This window comes from Crocodylus porosus, unplaced genomic scaffold, assembly GCF_001723895.1.
Source record: "Crocodylus porosus isolate Cpor-Errol unplaced genomic scaffold, CroPor_comp1, whole genome shotgun sequence".
NCBI classification, from domain to species: domain Eukaryota; kingdom Metazoa; phylum Chordata; order Crocodylia; family Crocodylidae; genus Crocodylus; species Crocodylus porosus.
The window spans coordinates 29,509,511-29,532,103 of record NW_017728906.1 but is presented as its reverse complement, the minus strand read 5'-3'; the positions used below and the strand labels follow the sequence as shown (position 1 = coordinate 29,532,103).

General features: G+C 41.0%; 1 long non-coding RNA gene across 1 annotated transcript; it reads right to left on the bottom strand.

Annotated features, from left to right (window-relative positions):
* Positions 1 to 531: 531 nt before the first annotated feature.
* On the bottom strand, positions 532 to 20,327 carry LOC109305845. Its single transcript, XR_002099731.1, has 3 exons — positions 20,224 to 20,327; positions 863 to 868; positions 532 to 546 (listed from the first exon to the last, which is right to left on the bottom strand). It is a non-coding gene; the product is annotated as an uncharacterized LOC109305845 (long non-coding RNA).
* Between the last annotated feature and the right edge of the window lie 2,266 nt (positions 20,328 to 22,593).

Sequence of the window (22,593 nt, the reverse complement as noted above, 5' to 3'; positions counted from 1 at the left end):
TAATTCATTTTGTCTTATGTGGTATTTATTATGTTTTATTTATTAATTTTGCTTTATTTATTAATGTTGAGAGACTGATATTTTTAATGCCACGAAGCAGGGGTGTCAAATGCTTGTAGTCTGGCCCACGGGGATCCCAAAGTGGCTGGGAATGTGGGGGTGGGGCAAAAGGGAATAGGCCCACTACTAAAACCAAGAGTATGGAGCCCTGTTGGGGATGCATGTTCATGGCAGGGGGCAAGTGATGGATGCACTGACCCTTGCAGCTGCCATCACCATTTGTCCCACTACCGCCAGCTAGAATAATCCTGTGAGCAGCTCTGTGGTCCGGATCCAGTTTGGAGGCCAAAGTAAGTTTGACCTCCCCTGGCATAAAGCACTGGAAAGTCAAAAGTAAAATTGTGGCCTGCGTAGAAGGCAAATATGGGAATTTAGCAATGTACAGACTAGTAAGAATAAAATCTCTTTGTAAAGTTTCGGCTCTAGTTCTGAAGCCTAGTTTTGAGAACATATTTAAGATCTGATCAGAAGTCTGTCTGTCTCTCTCTCTGTCACTCTTTTTTTTTTGTGAATGCACAGCATTCAAATTCAGCAAATGGGTAGCACTCAAAAGAGCTATAAGGAAAAGAAGATAAATACAATGACAAGTCCATCAGCCTGATTTCCAGAAAAAAATTCTCTTGTAAGAAGACAGCTGATATAAAGCTCACCTGGGATAAATGTCAGTGGCAAATCTAAGGCACAAATATTAATTCACCTTTAAAATTGGTAGTTGTAACCCATCCTCTCTTTTTTTTTCATTTTGCCTAGTTGAAATCTAATATTGAGGTTGAACATATTTTCATGTTCTACTTACTCTTACAGGTGGCTGGATTAAATAGCAGTGGAAGACACAAAAAGAGAAGTGGGAGATTACTCCGCAGAGATGAGAGGAGATAATGTGAATAGGTATTGGTAAGAGAGTTAAAAATGGTAATGACGTAATCCTAGTTGCAGTGAAAATGGCAGGTTCATAAGGACAGAACATGAAACCCTCTATAACCTTATGCTGGATTTCCTCCTCTTTTCTGTGAAGCTAGTTTTAAACTGAAACAATGGCAAGGAGAGAAGCCAAAGAAAATTCACCCTCCAGATAGCTTTTCATTCCCTCAGCCAAGATAATATCTCATTAGGTTCTTAACACTACTAAAAAACAAAACAAAACAATGCAGATGAATGTGACATGGAAGAAGGCTTGTCATGGGGAAAAAGTTGTTCAAATCTAAATGTAAAAATATGTAATGCCCAAAGGAAAGCGTTATCTTTTTCAAATTTTCAGTTTTCTTGTATCTTAGTGCTGTGTTGCATTATCAACGGGCTTGAACAATGTTTAAAAATACAGATTCTCTTTTTTTCAAAGAATGCCAACAGCTCAGGAAACATCAGCTGCATTTCATTGTAGAACTAGGGTTGCTGGATGTAAGAGAAGTTTGGTTTTGCTATCACATTGCAGAAACAAAGGATGAAAGGACTGGGAGAATTGTATGAGAGCTATAAGCACCTCTGATTACTGCATTTCTTTATTAAAAAGAAACTCACAGTAATTTAAAATATTGTCACATGAGTACATTATACCCAGGAAAAGAGTCTTTCCAGGACCTGCTTGTGGGGGAAGTGAACTGCTGACAAATCATTTTTATGACTTCCTCCTATAATAACCTCTCATCAGATACCAGTCTGTTTCACTGCACTTTGTTAGGTGATTAACCTAAAAACATGTATTCAATGGGATTATTTTAATTAAAGGAATTACAAATTAACAGGGTAATATACTTTCTCTGGCTTGTCTCTGCTTATTCTGTTCATTTTTCATTCTTTCTTGTATGTCTTTACTAGGGGAGAAGACCAAGCTTTGGTAATAAATAATACACAAATTAATGTGAGGGAAACCTTTAAAAACCTTTAAAAAATTATGGGCACAAAGCAAATGATGTCAACCTACTGTTTACATAAACTCAGTCTCTTAGTAACTGTTCCCTGTTTGGATTACTTTATTTTTTGATGAGCATCAAAGGCATGGAAGGTTTGTATTAGATTTCATTCCTATGCCTAGGTAGTTCAGATACAATAGTTAATTAAACTGATTCAAATCTCCTTTACTACATATTGATGCTTCTATGTTAGCGAGCTCAGTTTGCTTATGAAACCCATTGATGAGTATGTTATACGTCCATCTTTCGTGCTGAACTACAGAGGGTATGTGTAGAGATTCTTTACTCTAGCTCAAATTTTAAAGTGATATTTTTAGCTATGGCAATTCCAAATTCATGTCCTGGTTTGTCTGAGGAGAGGGTGACAATCATATTTGTTCAATTCAGATTCTGTGACAAGCTTGCTTCTAGTCCAGTCCTCTAAAGTTGGACCAGAAACCTATGGCCTGCTGGCCAAATACAGCCTGTGAAAGCACTGGGTGTAGCCCAGGGCAGCTTGTGGAAGTGGTAGCATGCTCCAGCCATGGCAGCAGAGAAGGTGTCCCCAGGGTCCTACCATCTGCTTCATTCTGAATTTCTTCTTCAGCATCTAATCACCAGCGGGTACAGTGATTTGCAGCCTGCAGTAGGAGCTAAATTGCAAACAGCAGCCCATGCTTGAACAACATTGTCAGCCCATGCCCAAAGAATGTGAAGGTGTCCTGACAGGGAGATTAGAAATCCAATGGTCCTGACAGAGAGATTAGAAATTCAAATTCAAAGATTTTAAGTGAAACAGAAAGTTCAGGATTGGGATAGGGAGTGAAAGTCAATTTGATTAAGTCAATCTTGAATGAACAGTTCCTGGTTCTGTTTTGAAATGTGGGCAGTATCTTGAGGGAAAAAAACTGGCTCACACCTCATTGTATTCTTTTTAATTCCTTGCAGAATTCAAATAATGTGTTTGTCTGATCTATATCTTTGAACGTTTTTCTCATGTTAGATTAGAGCTTTGAAAAACCACCTTGCTTTATGAATCCTGTTACAAGGTTAAGCCCTTCTAAATCATTCCCTGTTCTACTTTCTCTCCATTAACACAGCAGCAGTTTTCCTAATGTCACAAGTTGTGCTCTGCTTTTTTTGATTCCTAAATTGAGCAAATCAAATCAAGCCAGTAATTGCTTAGTTAGATTTGTGTTTAATTTATCTAGAAATGCTTATGCATTTTTCTGATTGCCTGTGTGTTCTCAGTATGAATTCCAGCGGGTGGGACTATCTTGGTTTCAATCATTCTTCTGCCATTCTTTCTGATTTGAAAATATGCCCCAGAATTTATTAAGTGTCAATTTCTAATTTATTTTGCGACTGTGTGAATATCTATATGAATATATATTTTTTGTTTTCTCCATCTTATGCTTTATTGTGCTATTTAAAAAAATTGTTCATTTTTCTTCTCAGACACTAACAGGTTGTAAATAGACACATTTCACATACCACAAATATATCCATGATAAATCACAACACAGTAAGAGAAAGGAATGCATTATACCCCTTTGCTCACCTCATCCACTCTCCGTCAATTAATCAATCCCCTCAGATTTATTCTGCCATTTCAAACTTCTGAGCAGTAACACCAATGTCATAAATAAATAAATAAACCTAGGTTCCCTTTTTTTCCCCCAAGGTATACAATTTGTTTCTCTTTCTTTCCCATACCGAAGAGTTTAACTCTGTTTTTCTGCAATGAATGCCATAACTATTTAAATGTTAGGCCTAAGGATGCTCCATAAAGGAACATCTAATAGCCTTTACTAGGATGATAAATGGACAATAGGTTGGGAAAGTCTTAAAAAAGAGAACATTTAGGGAGCTGACACACATACCTTGGCCATGCTTTAATTCATGGCACTTTGTATAAAGTACCATGAGTTAGAGCCCCTCCCCACCTCCAGCCCCGGTGCAACAGACATTTACCTGTTGTTTTGGGGCAGGAGGGCTGGAGCCTGGCTGCACTGGCCCTGGACAGCAGGCGAGGGGACTCCAGAAGCCTTCAGGGTTTTTGCTGCCTAGGGGGGTGTGGGATGGAGACACCCCACTTCATGCCCCCACCAGTTACACTGGCTGGGATACTGGGGGAAGCTGGACAGGACCCACGAGGTGAAGGGGCTCCATTCCACCCTCCAGCTCAGGCCAAGCAAGCCAGAAGCACATGCTGTTCCTTTCCCTTTTCTACTTTGCCATCCTGAGCTGGAAGGGGGAGGGTGGAATGAAGCCCCCTCACTTTGTGGGCCTGACTTGGCTCCCCCCAATGCCCCAGATGGGGTAGCTGGGTGGGGGCTGTGACTGGGGACTCTTCCTCTGACTCCAGCTCCATCCTGCTTCCTCTGCCCACTGACAGCTCCAGGGGCAGGGCTGGGCTGCATCAGCTAAGCCTGCTACATGCAAAAAATGAACACTAAGGTGCTCTACCCCACAAGTACCCTAAGGTGCTCTAAAGCTGATGACCTTCATCTAATACCTTATTCAAGAAGGGTTAATTTTTTCATGCAATCAGCCATTTTAGAAGCACTCTGCAGCCATGCATGTGTGTCACAGCATGGCTGTAGAGCACTTTTAGGGACCTCATCATGCAAAAAATGTAACTTGGGTAAGCACCCTTTGAAAACTCATAGATTCATAAATTCATAGATGCTAGGGTTGGATGGGGCCTCAACAGATCATTGAGTCCGGTGAGCAACTCATTGTTGCTCACCCAACTGTCAGTCCTCTTGCAGGCAAATTTTGTATTGCAATCAAAGAGTTTTAGTGGCTAGTTTACTCATTGCTGAATTTGTCCTTTTGAAATGTAGACAGATCTTATTGTATCCTAAAAAAAAGGCTGTATAATATAGGAAGGATGTGTAGTGGTAGTAGGTTGGGGGAGAGCAAAAATGAGAGAGAATATAATGTAAACTTGTTTTTAAACTGAATGGGGATTGACAAGTACTTCATGTCATTTGTTTGGTGGTGTTATGTCTGAATGAGATTTCTTTTTTTCCTTCTACCATTATTTACACAAGGCATTTATAAATACCATTTTAAAAGATAAACACCGTTGCCAATAGCAGGCATGCTCATTAGTACTCTCATAAAATAATTGCGTCTGTCAGTAGTTATACTCTGACTTCCCTGCTTTCATTGTTTTATAATTTGGACATAATACTTGTATCCTGTTGAAACATTGCTTCAAAATTACTGAAGGAAAGTACAAACAGTAGTCACAGCTACTCCTTTTTATGACTGTGTGTTTTCCCATTAGGGCCAGTGAGGATCACTTGGGAAATAAGATTACGCCACCCCTGGATATAGCTGCTTCCATCTCAGATTGGACTGAAAAGATATGGTCTTTCATGACTCTGTAGCATGGTCCCAATGTCTAACTGTAGTATCAATAGGATGGAAACCCATTGCCCAGAGATGTATAGGCTAACTATGGCACCTTTAGTATTTGCTCCAGAACATCAGTAGAGGTCCCCATCCAATTTGTAGTAGCATATGTTATCATCCGGGACACTTTCTCTTCTCCTTGCTATCCACAGAGGTAAAAATAGAAGTGTGGGAGCTCCCAATAGAGCCATTTTCTTTGTGCTTGGATGGGGCCCTTTGAAAGGGCCTGCCAAAATCAGAGAGATTCCCATTAAGGCATGTCAAGTTGGTATATACAATGCACACATATGAATATATGCAGCAAAGATATACCTTCATGGACAGAATGAAACATTTGGTACGTAAGGAATTTCACTCACAACTTGCATCTGTTTGTGGCAGAGGGTGGTATCATTGGGTGCATCTACACATGCAATTAGTGAGATGCAATAAACTCCAGCACAGTTTGTACTAATCAGCTGCTTCTGGGTGCAACGTCTTCACATGTGCCTGGGACCACAGCTTTTAGAGCAAGGACAGAGCAGCCCCGAGCTGGCAGGAGGTTAAGGGAGTCAGCTTCAGGCTCTGGGTAGCAGCATCAGGTGGTGAAGGGGCCGGCTGGGGCATGAGAGTGCTGAAGTGTGGATCTGGGTGCCAGGGAGCCCCCTCACTTGGACACCGTAATGCCCCAGCCAGCCCTGGTCACTGTTTGCATGAGCATTTTTACAGAGTTAATTACTCATAATATTGTACTGTCCACAATAGTACTATCTTACAGTGGCGTTAATCTACAGTATGTTAATACCAGCACCGTAGAAAGTGGTGCTTTACTATGGAGCTAATTAGTCAATTCCACAGTAATACAGAAGTGTAGATGCACTCAGTGTGCAACACAACACTAACCCCCTCGCACCCCCTGCCGCATTTCTAGAATATTGATGAACTCATTCTTTTGATGTAACATCGTAAGTGATTCTTAATATAGAAAGGAGGCAGAGTTGGTCATGGCAGTTTTTAATAAGTTAACATTTATTATTATATCCAGAGAAGATGAATTTAAAAACTGATACTTTACCCTTGCTATAGCACTAACTTCTGTTAGATCAACTAATTAAATACAGTAGTAAATGCTATACCTGGTAGTATATGTTTTGCAAATGTTTTTGTATTTCATCTTATTATATTTGTGCAGTGTGCATGTAATGCCATGCGACACCTCAGGAATACAACCCTATTGCACTGAATTAAATATACAAAGTCAAGGATTGTGAAGATATGATGATGATTTGCTACATTCCCTTCTTCAGTTAATATATGTAATATTATTTTCTTACAATATAATGCTCTCATACCCCTGCTTTGCAGTGAAAGACATTGCTACAGTGGTTCTTTTAACATTGCTGTTTGATTAACTTGCTATTTTATTTAAGCTTATTTTACAATAAAACTTTAAAAATCAATTTAATTAAAACCATCTCATCATTGCCTATATATTATGTATGATTTACATGAAGGAGCCTCTTTTAGCTAATGTGGTCATAAGGCCATGGCAGTACAGCATTTGCTTTCTGCTTCTGCATTTCAGTGGGGGGTTTTTTGAGGGGGGGAGGGGATTTGTTCAATCGCTGATCTATTGCAGAACTTCAGAGATGCCATGTCTTATTTATCTGCCAAAAAAATCTTACCAATCTTTGCAGAGGAGGCTTACATTGATAAAATACAATTGGGTAGTAGCCTTTTAAGTACTCCGTATGCTTACTAGTGCTTTCCTACTGTGTAAACATCAAAAGCCCCAACAAAAATTATGGAAATAGCTTTGCTTTCCAATGCATGGCTGTCCATGCTGTAGACTTGATGTTTGCTCAATGACTTGTAAGTAGAGAGAGGCAGCTACCTGTATTAGGCTGAAGTCCTGCCTTCTGTCAGTTGTCAGTAGGGTTCTTTTGTGATATATTTTATTGGACCAACTATATAGTTGGGAGAGAAGTTTGACACATCTTCAAGCACAAACTGCCCTTTGAAAAGTCTGTTGGGGTCATAGGAAATGTATGTCTTGCAGTCTGATCATGTCTCAAAGCAGAAATGAATATCTTCACTCTGTCCTGTCATAGAATTAGATCAGTGTGCATATGTGCCCATAAACTATTGCATCAAATGCATCCCAAAACAGCCTTCTGGAGAGTTATGTCCAGCTGCTAGATTTTACCCAGAATGATGTAGGCTCCTCTAAAGTACAAATTACTGGAGTATGAATTAACACAACACCTGGTCAGTGTATATACAAATCATATGGAGGCCCTGCTAACAGCATGAACAGAAGTAAGCCCCAGTAAATACAGAACTAAGCATATGTTATATAGCTAACACAGAAGTTCTGGAAGAATAGCTTGTGGGTTTTAGAGCTGCCTCTAAAGCTAAAAAAGAGAGAATAAATTCAAAAGACTGGCATAGAACACCAAAACAAATATCAGAATGACCAGATTCTAGCAGATTCTACTTGGTGAAAAAGGTACATTAATTGATGAAAAATAGGATTTGGATGATGTCACTTAAAGACGTTTTTTAGTAGTTGCTGAGAATAAGATGTGTATTCTGTAAACATGTTTTGGTTGGTGTATAAAAGGGGGCCTGGGAACTGTTAATACATTGTACTGACCTTAGGAGTTATGTCCATTAGGGCTCTGCAAAGTTTCGGTCGCTGATTCAATTTGGCAGAGATTCGGCCCAATTCAGCAGCTAAATCTCTGAATCTGAATTGAATCAGGAGACCCTTTAATCTCTCCAAATTGAACTGGAACCCTCCAAATCAATTTGGAAATATTTGATGATTTAGACATAGACACAGCTTTAGATGTTTTTTTCTACATACCTCAAGGTACGAGGAGGCTTGTGAATGCTGAGATGCTGGGGCAGATGGAGCATCCCATGGGAGCGTTGGAGGTGGGGTCACCAGCACACTTGGCAGTGGACTCGGAAGTGGACCAGAAGCATTTCCAGTCTACTTCTGGGTCCACTGAGGATCACGCAGGCTGGGGGGAGAGAGGGTGCAAGTGGGGGTCCCCCATACACTCAGTGGTGGACCAGGAAGTGGATTGGAAATACTTCTGGTCCACTTCTGAGTCTGCCACTGAGCACGCGGGGGACCCCACCACACTCCTGTGGGATGCTCCATCCACTCTACCATCGCAGTGCTCACGAGCCATGCCTGGTACCTCAAGGTCTGTAGAAAAAACATTTAAAGCTGTGTCTATGGCCGAATTGCTGATTCTCAAAATCACCATCAAATCTTCAGATTTGAATTCGGCTGAATTGAATTGGGACAGTGATCTGAGTCAATGAATATAATCACTGTCCCCGTTTTGGGCCAAATCCAAATCAAATATAGCTTATTTCACACGCTCCTAATGCCCATGCCTGTGCCATGCCTGCAAATAGTCTGCATACCACAAGGACTGACTGGTCATGAATATTAATGTCTAGGCTTGTTTGTAGACAACAGACTTGGCCAAATTATTTTTCACTAAGAACCAAACCTGGAGGTTTTTGTCTTATAACAATGAGGTTATTAGGGACACAACTTCACATAGGGTATCCTGACAGTTCATGCATTGACTGTAAACTGAGGAGGCTCGATATAAGTGGTAACATTTAACATGTAAACAACGCCAATGGAATCAGATCAGAGTCCACCCTGACAATGCTAGTGACTCCTTAAAGACCTCCAAATGACTTGCTTAAGTTTCAAAACTCAGACATTTCCAGGCTGATCTAAACTGTCAGGAGTGACAACGTTGCACTGGGATGTGTCCTGGCATAGCTAATCCAATTCATCAGGCAAAACAGACATCACAAGTTTTCCCACAGGGTTGAGCCATGCCAGGACACATCCCAGTGCAGCTGCTCCAGATTTTCTGGGGCCCAATCCTGTGGGAAAACAGGTGATGTCTATTTTGCCTGATGAATTGGATCAGCCATGCCAGGACACTTCCCAGTACATCTGATCCACTTCATTTGGAAACATCTGTTTATACCCATATAAGCACAGGAGCCCTCACATGCATGGATTGCTGGGAGGTAATGAAGAGCTCTGTAGCCTGAAGCAGGTGGGTATTGAAGAGGACCCTGCTCAGCAGCAGGAGAATGAAGCAGATCTCCACAGCTGGCTTAGTTATCCCAGCTGCCTTAAACTTCTTTCATAAGTTTATGGATGGGATACAGAAAGGGAAGTTTCTGTGGGGGTGTGATGTATAGAGTTAGGCTTGTTGTCCCCAGGTTGCAGGGCAGAATGGGGCGTGTTTGTTTTTTCCCATGATTTTGTTTTTTGCTGGTTGTTACTTGACGCTGGAAAGGATTATTGCACTCCTTGCCACAGGTGTCAGGTTTTTTGCGGGGGTGAGGTTCTGACTTCCTTAGAAGAATTGGATATTGGTTGCAGCCAAGACTGAGGATTTTGGGTGTGCCTGTGGTCCTGCTGAGACTAAAACCAGGGGGTTTCTGGCTATAGGTTATTGCCCCTCACTCAGGGTCATACTGATTGCCATATTTGAGATCAGGAAGGAATTTTATCCTATGGTCAGATTGGTATGGACTGTGGGAGGTTTTGCCTTCATCTGTATCAGGAAGGACTCTCTTCCTTTGACTTTAAGTGCATTTTAACACCTCTTGCAGCATCAGGATGCTTGCCCCTCTGATTTAACTGCGGCTGTTCCTTGTAGTTGTGCATTTCTGAGGATATCTCTTTTGGAAAGCCCACCTATTTTAAAAGTGATAAGTAGGGTGGGGACCACAGTCTCAGCCTTGGGATTCAACAGGGCAACTGATGTCAAGTATTGTTAAGCAAAGTCCACCACCATTAATATGAACCTATTTTCCCTCTGGGTCAAATGGGGGAATGGCCTGATTATATCCATCTCCACCCTTGTAAATGGCTCCTCAATGATTGGGAGAGGATGCGGGTGGTGGGGGTGATTGCAGAAATCTGTAGTCTTCTTCTGCCTTTCACATAAATCACAGGATTTGCAGCAATCCTTTACATCCTTCAGAATCCCTCACCAGTAAAAGCTTTTTTTTAGGTCTGTCATATGTCCTTTTTTTGTGACTTGTGTCCGGATCAGAGCCTTTTCCTTTTCCACTTTTGCATTGTATAATTTTCCTAGGTCTCTTGCTTCAAGTCAGTTACTTCACAAGCTTATTTGTATTTGTATATTGTATGCATTACTGATATTTAACTGATTAATTTGAGATACCACCTCTTTTTCTGATTCATCAGCTTAAAGTCATGTTTCATTCCTATTAACAGCAAAAGTCAAATTCACTGGATTTCTTGATTCCTTTGCAATTCTTTGCATTTTAGTATAGTTACAGGCACTCAGTTTAGCTATGTATTGCTTGCAATTTATCATGCCTATAATTTCTTCATAGTGTTTCCTGTGGAACTCAGTTTTGATTAAGTGGTTGTGAATGGAATAAAATGATCAGTGAAACTTCCCATCCGAAATCCTAATTTACTGAACACTTAAACAATACCACCATATAAGCAAACCCTCAAACAGTCTATCAAGATATTAAACAAATTTCAATGGTTCATAAAGTTATTTTTACAAAGGCCTTCTAAACACTGCATGATGACTCAGCTAGCCAGGCATTGCCATGGCATGAAGGGGTCATTGTTCTGATCAGCATGGTCCCCTCTTGCATGATGACAGGCTCTCAAACTACTTTTTCCCCCCTAGACTTTTATACCCTTTCACAGCCCTCTTCTGTATATTCCATATATGGTAATTTTCACCAATTACCCTTTACAGTGGTTATTACCTCATCAGCCTGTCACCTTCAGACTGTTTCTTTTTAACTTAATTCTCACTTACAGACATCCTTGGGCACTTTTTTTTCAGTTTCCTATACTACCTTGTATTTCTTTTTTTTACATTCTACAGCTACCTACATTTTGTTTTGCCTATAACAGTTGTTTACATTGCCTATGTGTTTGTTTTGCTTGTAGGTAATGATGTCCATTTAAAAACATGGTATCAGATATGTTAAGGCAGCTTACAGGTCTATATCTATAATTTATGGTCCTGTTTATCAGATTTAGTAGGGATTTATAATTTCAACATTTTATGTTTGATTGAAATAGTTTCTGAAACCTTGCCATTAATTCACATTGGTTTACCCCATACTTTTCTATTTCTCTTCTTTCCCAACATCTATCCCCAAGGCACTTCTTCCATCACCAATAAAAATATTTCTTTTTCTTCATTTTTTAAAATCCTTAGAGCCTCTTTGACCATCTCATTTTACTGAGTTATCAATTCTTAAAATTTCTTATCATTTTCTCACTTTTCTGTAACCTGCCTACAGCCTGAATTTTGAACCTAGGCTAGTCCTACTTGAGTTCTGCAACTAGCTGTTGCAAGATACAGTCACTGAAATCAGAATACATTACTCTATGTGCATCTGAATGGCAGCTTTTTAGGCAAATAAGTAATAGTTTTTACACTTATGCTCTGGTACTGATTCTACTTTCTTGCTGCATGGCAGTGGAAGTGGGAGTGTGCATGCATAGACTGAGTATATAGTGTCCAGACATCTATGTAGCTGTGTACATGTACATGCACTGCATATGCATCTACAACACAGAAGTGTAGCAGAAATCCATAATACATGGGTGGAGGAAAGGTACAGATAATGGATAGGTTGTTTTGGCATGTGCCCAGGGAGAAGGAGAAATGGGTTCCATCCCCTGTCCCTTGCCCCAAGAGGATTTGACTTTGTATCTCTCTTACTTCTGAGAATAGTGCTCCAACCACCACATTACAATTTATGTATTAGTTAGGTCCTTCTCCAGTGTTCCTTTTGAAGTTGGCCACCTGGACAGCCAAAAGACATGTGGGACTTGAGGATTTTTCCTTTCAATGGGGCAAAAAAAATAGACTGCTCTACATCCATTTTATCCAATAACCACAGCAAAGTTTGGTGGCTCAACTCCAAAAGGACCATTGAAAAGCCTCTAGATAACATCTAACATGTGGCATTGTGGTTAGAGCACTCTGCTCTTTCTCTGGGTGAACCTATCTCTCTTAGTTACTCAAGAAGTGCCCTACATACTCTGTTATTAGGTTTAAAACATGGTCAGGGCATTCTCCTTCCTGAGGTGGACTAATTTAGACACAATGTGCCATTTCTTAGCAGATTGAAGCCTAACAAGTGGGCATTTAAATTTAAGTAACCCTGGCATGTACCATATAACAGTTTGTTAAATTATGATGTCTCTGGTCTTTTATAACATTATGCCCTCAATTTCTGTTTCTTGAAACAATAGCTAGAAGTATAGCCATATTATTTTAATAGTTTCATAGTTTTTAGGGTCGGAAGGGCCCTGAGCAGATCATCAAGTCCAACCCGCTGCCATGGCAGAAAAAAGTACTGGGGTCAAACGACCCCAGCAAGGTGTACATCTAGCCTCCTCTTAAAGACCCCCAGGGTAGGAGCCTGCACCACTTCTCTTGGAAGCTGGTTCCAGATCCTAGCCGCCTGACAGTGAAGTAGCGCCTCCTGATGTTTAGTCTGAATCTACCCTGTGCCAGCTTATGGCCGTTATTTCTTGTCACTCCTGGCAGTGCTTAGGGGAACAGGGATTCCCCCAATGCCTGCTGGTCCCCCTGACTAGTTTGTAACAGGCCACTAGATTCCCTCAGCCTTCTCTTGTGGAATCTGAAGAGGTCCAGGTCCCATAGCCTGTCCTCAGAGGGCCTGCCCTGCTACCCCCTGATCATGCAAGCGGCCCTCCTCTGGACCCTCTCCATGTTGTCCACATCCCTCTTGAAGTGCGGCACCCAGAACTGGGCGCAGAACTCCAGCTGTGGCCTGACAGGTGTCGCATAGAGGGGGAGTATCACCTCCTTGCACCTACTTGAGATGCATCAAGGTATGGTCAGCCTTCCTGACTGTCTCCCCACACTGCTGGCCCATGTTCATCTTGGCATCAATGATGACTCAAAGATCCTTTTCTGCCTCTGCACTGATGGGAAGGGAGTTTCCCAACCTGTAGGTATGCTGCTGGTTCTTCCTCCTCAGGTGCAGTACCTTGCACTTGTCAGTGTTGAAACCCATCCTGTTCTCACCTGCCCACCCTTGTAACCTGTCTAGGTCCAATTGCAGCCTATTCCTTCCTTCTCGCATGCCCACATCCCCCCACATCTTAGTGTCATCAGCAAATTGAACAGGGTGCTTTTTACCCCGTTGTCCAAGTCTCTGATGAAGATGTTGAACAGTGCAGGCCTGAGCACCAAGCCCTGTGGGACCCCACTGCCCACATCCCTCCAAGTCAAAAATGACCCATTCACCACCACTCTCTGGGTGTGGCCCTCCAGCCAGTTAGTGACCCATTTGACTGTGTAGGTGTCAACACCACAGTATCCCAGTTTTTTAATGAGAATGGGGTGAGAGACAGTATCAAAGGGCTTCCAAAAGTCCAGAAAGACTACGTTCACTGCTACCCCTGCATCTGAGGATTTGGTGACCTGGTTGTAGAAGGCCACCAGGTTGGTCTGACAGGACCTGCCTGTAATGAACCGGTGTTGGATGCCCTTAAGCACCTCCCCCACTGGCCCCTCGTGGACATGTGCCAGGATAATGCTCTAAAAAATTCTTTCAAATCCAGTGGCTAGGCAGATACCCAGGTTGTTGGCCATGGACAGCACCAGGTCCAACAGGGCGTCTCCCCTGGTGGGGCTGTGCACCTCCTGGGTTAGTTGAAGATCCTGCATTTTGGCTAGGAACCTAAATGAGCGGTCAGACCTAGCTGACTGCTCTTCCCAGCAGATGTCTGGAAAGTTCAGGTCACCCATAATGACCATGTCTTTTGACCTAACTACCTCCATGAGCTGGCTTAAGAATTCCTGTTCTAGCTCTTCCCCTTGGTTGGGTGGTCTGTAGTAGACCCCCACCATTAAGTCCCTTTCCCCTTGACTGACTTGTATTCTAACCCAGAGCACTTTAGTGTGCCCCTCCTCTGACCCTGTGCTACTTGATGAGGATGTGTGTTCCTCCTTAAGGTAGAGCGCAACACCCTTATAATTTTAATTCCTTATAAGGTAGAGCGCCATACCTTCGTAATTTTAATTCCTTATAACTTATTAAAAGTGTCCAGATAGGTTAACCAATGCAGTCTTCCCTTTGAGAACTTTTTCTCACTTTGTAAATCAAAGTCAGCTTAGTTTATGTTTACCTAAAACAGATAGTTTTAACTAGGTATCCCATTTGTTTTTCATCATTCTAATTCCATTCAATATCTGAACAGCAAAACGGCAATAATTTGCTGTCCACATCCATTGCTGCTAGTGTGGATACAGTTTAGCCTCTTGATGCTTGACAGGACTGAAATGGTCCCTTAGGCCTGCAAGGCTTAGAGCAACTTTGACATAAGTCGGCTGAGTGTATTCATGGAGTTATGCTAGTATATGACCTACTCCCTACAGAGAAAAGGGTCTGATGCAGCTTGTTTTTCTGCAAGAGTCTGATGATAAAAATGCTTGTTATGGATAAAAGGGTTCGTTACGGTTCATTCCACCCATATCTAAAGCAAATATTTCCTGGTACCAAGAAGAGGAGAAATACAACAATTAAATGAAGACAAACCCCAAGTTGTTGATGAAAAACAGAAAAGTGACTTAATTGTTAGCTGTGTGACTAAAGGACTATAAATATTACCCACCCACACCCCTTTTCACTTCCTGTCTTTCTCCTTCTCCTTCCCTTTTCCTTCCATCGCCTTGTCCCCTTTTCTTCCCCTTACACTGTCAATGACTGAGAACTGAAGACATCTCCTCTCCCTTCAAGGAATCTTGCCCATTCTAGAAGCCTGGCCAGCTCCTGAGTCATGTATTACTAGTCATGAGGACTGGTAATATACAATTACTTACTTGCTAAGATTGCAGTTTGCTAATATTCATGAAATTGTTAAGATTATAGGTATATTCATGCTTGAAGTTAATACTGTATAATGCTCAATAAAACTGGCTTATCAAAGAGTTAACTGGGTCCCCAGTTGAGGGAAATAAGCGGTCCCTGATTAGGGGTGGCAATGGTGGTGGGGGGAATAAATAGATCCATCATTGAAGGGAATAAATAGGTTCTCTTTTGGAGAAAACTGAAGCACACTTTAAACCAATATCATTCCCACTGTTTTCTCTCTTTGTCTGTTTGGGAGAAAAAAACAGATACCCATTGGTTCTTAGACAACACTAGCTGGCCTATAAAGGTATGGGTGATATTCTCTATATAACAGATGTTTAATTTTACCTACACTTTATTGCTTTTTCCCTTTTTTGATATTCCTCACTGAGATGATACATCTGACTACCAACAAGCTTCCAGTCAGAGTGGAGCCAAAATACCAAATGGATGGTAACCTGCTTAATCTCAGCTGACTCTGAGCCAAAACGAAGACTACCCTGACCTAAATTATTGAGCTCCAGTGCACTGATGAGGTTGTAGTGTGTGCTCAATCAGAAGCAAGCTTTCAGGGAAATTTTGACATCTTTATTGAGGCATACAAGAAAAGGGCACTGATATTTAACATTCAGAAGGTTCTCCATCAACAAGCCCTTAATGAGCAGTCCTCAGCTCCAGGAATTCAGATTCTGGGTGAAACATGAATCCACATGAAGAAATCCAACATCAAGTTAAAAGTGCAAGTGTAGCCTTCAGACACTGGAGGAAATAGGTGTCTGAAGATCGCAACATCAGATACAAAATCAAACTCATGGTTTATCAAGCAGTTGTGATCCCCACTTTACTGTATGGAGCTGAGATATGGAAAATGTACAAGAGACACCTCAAGTCAGTGGAGAAGTACCATCAACACTTCCTGTAAAAGAGCTTTCAAATCCAGTGGCTAGACAGATGCACCAACATTAGCATCCTATCACATGCAAACACTATGAGCATCAAGGCAGTGATTTTCTGACATCAACTTCACTGGGCCAGCCACATCATCTGAATGTCTGACTCCACACTTCTGAAGCAAGTTTTATTATCCCAGTTCAATCAATACATATGCTTAAAAGGAGGGAAGAGAAAGCACTTCAAAGACATCCTCAAGGCCAACTTGGAAAAAAATGCAATATCAACATCAATTGGTGGGAAACTATTTCCTAGGACCACCCTAAATGGAGAAAGAATCTGTTGCAAGGATCTCAGTACTTTGAAATGTTATAATGACAACTGGATATGGAAAAATGGGGAAGACAGAATCAGCATGTTGCAGACCAAATCAAGAATCTGGAGCCACTGACCCCACAGAGAAATATGTGCCTGATTCTGTCAGTCCCAGATCAGCTTTGCCAACCATCTTCAGACCTGCAGATAAAGCAATCATGGTGACAATCATCCTTGACTGCAAGGGTTTGCCAATGATCATTTTTTCACTATCATTCAATGATTATCTATAACAGATGAAAGAGGAGGGTTGGAAAATTGTGCTTTGAGAGAGTTCTGTTTGCTATAGCAATAAGAACAAAAAAAGATTGATACACACCCTATAATTCCTGAGAAATCATAGATAACTGAAGAGCGATTTATCCAAACAGTGATTTATCCAAACCTGATAACTTCCAAAGAGTTCAGGGCCTATATAGTTTTCTTTGTGCAGTTATCCATTTATTACGTGAAAAAATGTACCTAGAAACTTTTGAGCTGCAAAGAAATATAGTCAGAAACAAATGATCCATCCTTTTGTCACCTTGAAATTGCATTACTACAACATGCAGAGCCAGACAGCCATTCATTATATATATGTGACTTAGTATGGAAGATCTGTGAGAAGAATAAACTGATGATGATGTACAATGGCACTCTGCCTTTTATGGTCTTGACCAGATTACTTTAGAAATTAGTGAAAAAATTGCTGTTGACTTCAATGAGACATCATAGAATTGTTTCCAGTCCCTGGTTCTTGGTTTTGTCAAACCCTGAAGTCTTGTTCTCCAGTATGGCTTGGAGATTGGGATATGCACTATATATATTGAACTGGGGAGACATCTGGGTTCCAATCATAATCATCCTTTGTGAGTGGCTATGTTAATTCACCAAATGGCAAGGATAATACCTCGTGATTGCCAATAGTCAGTTTGGTAGAGGAAGTGGGGATGAAATCTTTGACCATCAACACCTTTGATGTTGCACCATTGCAAACTTACTTACATGTGGTTTAATTTAATACAATGCAAACTCACTTAAACCCCACAAAACTGGTGTATGTGTAACATGTGATGCCATTAAGCTACACAAAAGGAATTTTTTGTCTTATGTACATTGTTTGGGCATCATATGTGCAAGCTCCCATAGATACCAAAAGTTTATTCCTGCTCTCTCTGGTCAAATCGAGCAGGTATCTGCTTCAGATTTACATGTTTCTTATTTGTTGAATGGCCTATGTGGGTGTCAGTATATTGCCACATGATTGATTTCCAACCCCATCTTATTTTCCTGTTTAAATCTTGAAAATTACCTGTGCAAGGCACTTAGAATAAGTCGTCATAGGTACAACTTTTTTAGATAATTGTTGAGTGCTTTCACAAAAAAACCTAGGTTTTGGGACCTGTTTTTCTTTAGAAAAATTATTTTAAGGAATCTCATTCTTTTGATGTTTTGCACACCTATATTATGCTTATACATGAAATAGGACCACTACAAGAAACTAAAATGTCTTTCAAATTCAGGAAGCAGTTTTCTTCTAGAATTTCTCTTCTACTCCATGATCAGAATGGTTTCAGTTATAAAATGGGAATTTTCATAACTGCCATCTGATGAAGTGAGAGATTTTTACAGTAGACTAAATTCTCTGTCATTGTATTTTCTAGTTTCTTCTTTTAGTCGAGCATTTTTATATCCACAAATATCACTTGTTTCAAGAATTATTTTATACTCTCTGGGCATGTCTACATGAGATGCTTAATGCACACTAGCCTAACAACACTTTTCAGTGGCATGCTGGGCAAAAACCACGGTAACATCCTACTGCATAGTAGTATTAGGCTACTGCGCAATAAGCGTCACAAAAAACCCCAAACCTATGGACCGGTGCTACTGCGCAGTAACTGTAGTGAGAATTTAGTTAGTATTTCATCAAGCAAGATGTGCCCTCTCATACTACCAAATTACCTAAAATACATTTTGAGGAACTAATAATGAGAGAAGTAAGATCTGCCATCCCTTATCACGGAAGACAGCCATTAATGCGTGTGTCTATATAACTTTTTCTTATACCCACTTTTAGTAGGTTATTCTATAACACAGTTAAATCTCATGTTTGGTTTAAATAGCCTAAAAGAGCAGTTTAACTATCATACCTTTTATTGCCTAGAGGGCAATTGTTGCATCTTACAAATGCTATGCCTGATTATTGGCTCAATAACACTGGCAATACTTTTTTTTACTTCAGTAGTGTTTTTCTTCATTCATATACAAGACAGACTCACATCTTTTATAGCTTTGGTTATATTCAGAAGTACTTCTCTTGAGGTTAGTGGAGTTAGACTGGTTTAAGAGCAGCAAAGATCAGAATCAAGTCTTGGATATAAATCACAATCTTGGAAGCTTAAAGTGAGATAATGATACGACTGATATTTTGTAATTTCAGTATAAATGATTCAGCTTTGAATAGATTAGTTTAAATTATGCCTGTAGAAACAATCCAGTTATTTAGTTCTTTTATTAACCTAGTTGAAGTTGTAAAACTCCTTAAATCTATATTTTCTGGTTGTCTAAATCAGGGTACCATTTAGAACACAGGAGAGATGGGCAATAATCAGTAAACTTTTCTTTCTTTAAAGTTGATTTTGTTTAAATAAGTTGTTTGTCCAGATGTTTTGAAAATCTGAAATTGTGAGCAATGCATTTTTGTACTGTCTATAAAAATATTTTTCACGCTTACCTCTTCAAGATGGATAAATGTGTTCATTCAGCTATAAGCATAATATTTGAATCCCATGGATGACTAAATTATGCCCAAATGGTAGTAAAGAGAATTTCTCCTGACAGAAAAAAGCACTTATCAATATAGATGTGTTCAACATCAAGTTAAGCTCATAACTTAAATGTTACATTGTAGGAAGCTTTCTGTCACTCAAGTCTAGACAGAAACAGTTATGCAAAAACAATGTTAGAAGACAACCATTCCATTTAGTGAAATAATGTTGTCTCCTCCTATGTCTTACAGACATAAAGGAGGAAACCAATTTGTTTCTTATAGAATCTAGGCTACATGTGGTCATATTGGATGTGGTTTGTAAAAACAACCTTATTTCATAAGAAAAGAACACATCCACATTTACCACACAGTAATTTAGGTTTCAGGACAGTAACGAGAAATTACTGTACAGTACAGGCACATGACTACCCATACTGTGCAATAACTTTGGTGACTTACCCACATCCCAAGTCAGTCCACACATAGCATTACTGTGCTTCAACAGCTGCACATGTAGACGCTGGGCTAAAAACCGCTTACAGCATAGTAACTTATTACGCAGTAAGTTACTGGTACAGTAAGTGGTTTTTAGCCTAGTGTCTACATGTGCAACCTTTAAAGCACAGCAAATATATGTATAGACATGCTCGTTATATTATTTTAGTGTGTGCAGAAAACAAACAAAACAAATATTTTCTTTCTACTTTGAACAAAGCTACATTTGCACTACTGTTACACTATATGCAACTGGTATACCTCAGCTGTTTGATAAAAACATATAGCAGGTCAAAATGTATTTATTAGGCCTCCTCTACACATGCTGGTAAAGGCATGATGGGATCTGATGTCTGGTTCACACAATCGTATCTGGTTCATGTTTTAGAATGCATCAGGCACATCTACACATGCTATTAATGCTATAAAAGCTTAGTGCCCAGTATAATACTGCTTAGTAAGCCTTCCTTGGGAGTCTACATGTGCTTCCTGTTGGGAGCAAATCTGCTCCCTATGGGAACAGGCCAATACAGGACTGCTTCTACTCTGCTCTGGACCCCTGTAGCACCTAGGAGGAGCTCCTGGCTCCTACAAAATGCTAGGCCGGGGGCTAGCAGGGAGCACAGGGGCTCGTCCCATTGCACGTGGAACCAAGAAATCTCTGCCAGTTGCAGTGGCAGCTATCTTCTGGTGGGCTATGCACATCAGGAGGGTTCCTGGTGTGCATAGGGCCAGGAAACATTTGTCACTACAGAGTTTTCCTGGTGCTGTACACATGGGGACAAGCCTTGTGCCCAGTGGGGTTTCCCCACACAGCCAGAAGATGGCTGGGAGCTGTCCAGCTCCTGGAGCCACTCCCTGCTAGTCCCTGGCTGCTCAGGGGTTTCCTTGGCCAGTCAGAAGCTTCTGGGGAGCTGCCTCAGAAGCAGGACAGCTCTTAACCAGTCCCTGGCTATTTGGGGAAGCAGAGAATTCCACAGTCCCAGGGTTGTTCAGCTTCTGGTTTCTGGTGGGGGATCAAGGAGCTCAGCAGTGCCAGAATGGGGGGAGTCAGGTCATATCTCACTTAAAGTAAGGTGTGTGTGCCTTTCAAAAACACCATTGACTTAATAACATGGGAAGCATGAACAGTAAGACCAGAAAGGAATCTACAAGACTGTCTTTGAAACTAATGGCAATTTCAAAATAAAACAATTTTATGTGTAGTGACTTCTCTACTGAATTGTAAATAATGGACACATTTGGCAATGCCATCATTAGTGCTCTGTGTTGCTGTTTAGCTTTTCACTTTATTGCAGACATAGAGAGTGGACAACCATATTGTCATTACTTTCTGAAAATATTTGTTTTTTTGTAAGGAACTGTATGAAAAAAGACAAAAACTTCACTTCAAAAAAGCACTTCAGTTTGTGAGTATTTTTTTTTATCGAAGAGAATACGATGGGCTTCAATTTAAGCATGCTTGAGAATGTTGCCAAACTGAGAGTTTGGGAGATTTTTTGGCTACCCTATTCTATCCTTCTACTAAACCAGAACCGCCTTTGTGAAGCATGTCTTGGCAACAACTTTCTGTTTCTAGCCTTAGAGCATACCCAAGACAGAGAACCTAAGAGTGGCACTGAGCATGGACTCAGATCAGTGTAATTCATCCATAATATTGGCTACTTATTAGAATCACATCAGGGAGGGGACTTTTGATTCTAATAACTAGTGATTTTCATAAATGGCTGCAGAGGCATAACTGGCTAGAAATGTGCCTGTGGCAGTCTCTCTCCTCTTCCCCCTGTATCATTGTGCAGGTCTCTGGCTCCAGAGGCACTGGCAATGGGCAATGCTGAGGAGCAACAGCTGAAGTTTGCTGCCACTGAGGTGACATGTCGCCTTTTCTTTTTTTTTTTTTTTTTTTTTTTTGCAAGAGACCACAAAGTGCACCCTTAAAAACACCTGTTTTGGAGGCAAAACAGTAGGGATGTGCAAAGCAGAGCCTATATGGTTCAGATTTGGATTTGGCCCAAAAAAGGGACAGTCATTCAATTAATTGATTCAGATCACTGTCCCTGATTCGATTTGGCCAAATCCAAATCTGAAGACTCAATGTTGATTCAGAGAATCAGCGATTCAGACATAGACACAGCTTTGAAAGTTTTTTCTACATACTTTGAAGTACCAGCACAGCTCATGATCGCTGAAATGCTGGTGCACATGGAGCATCCCACAGGAATGTGGGGAGGAGGTCCTTCATGTGCTTGGCAGTGAACCCAGAAGTGGACCAGAAGTACTTCCGGCTCACTTCTGGGTATGCTGGGAAGCATGCGAGGGGGCTCCCACCCCCTCCAGCTCAACAGTTGGCCACAGGAGGACCCTGGGTGCCCCCTGCCCCAGACCCAGGAGGCACCAGTCACCGAGCCAGGAGATATGGCGGGGGAGACTGTGCACTCCCTGGCAGACCTGCTTCTGATCCACTTCTGGGTCTGCTGCTGAGCATGCTGGGGAGCTCCCCGTGCTCCTGTGGGGCACTCCATGTGCCCCAGCATCACAGCATTCACAAGCTGCCTGCTACCTAGAGGTATGTAGAAAAAACATTTAAAGCTGTCTCCATGTCAGAATCTCCAAATCTTTTTGAATCTCTCCAAATTGATTCTGAGGGTTCCAGTTTGATTCAGAGAGATGAAAGGGTCCTCTGATTTGATTCAGATTTGGAGATTCAGCTGCCAAATTGGGTCGAATTTGTTGAATCAAATCAGGGACCGAAGCTTCACACAGCCCTAAAAA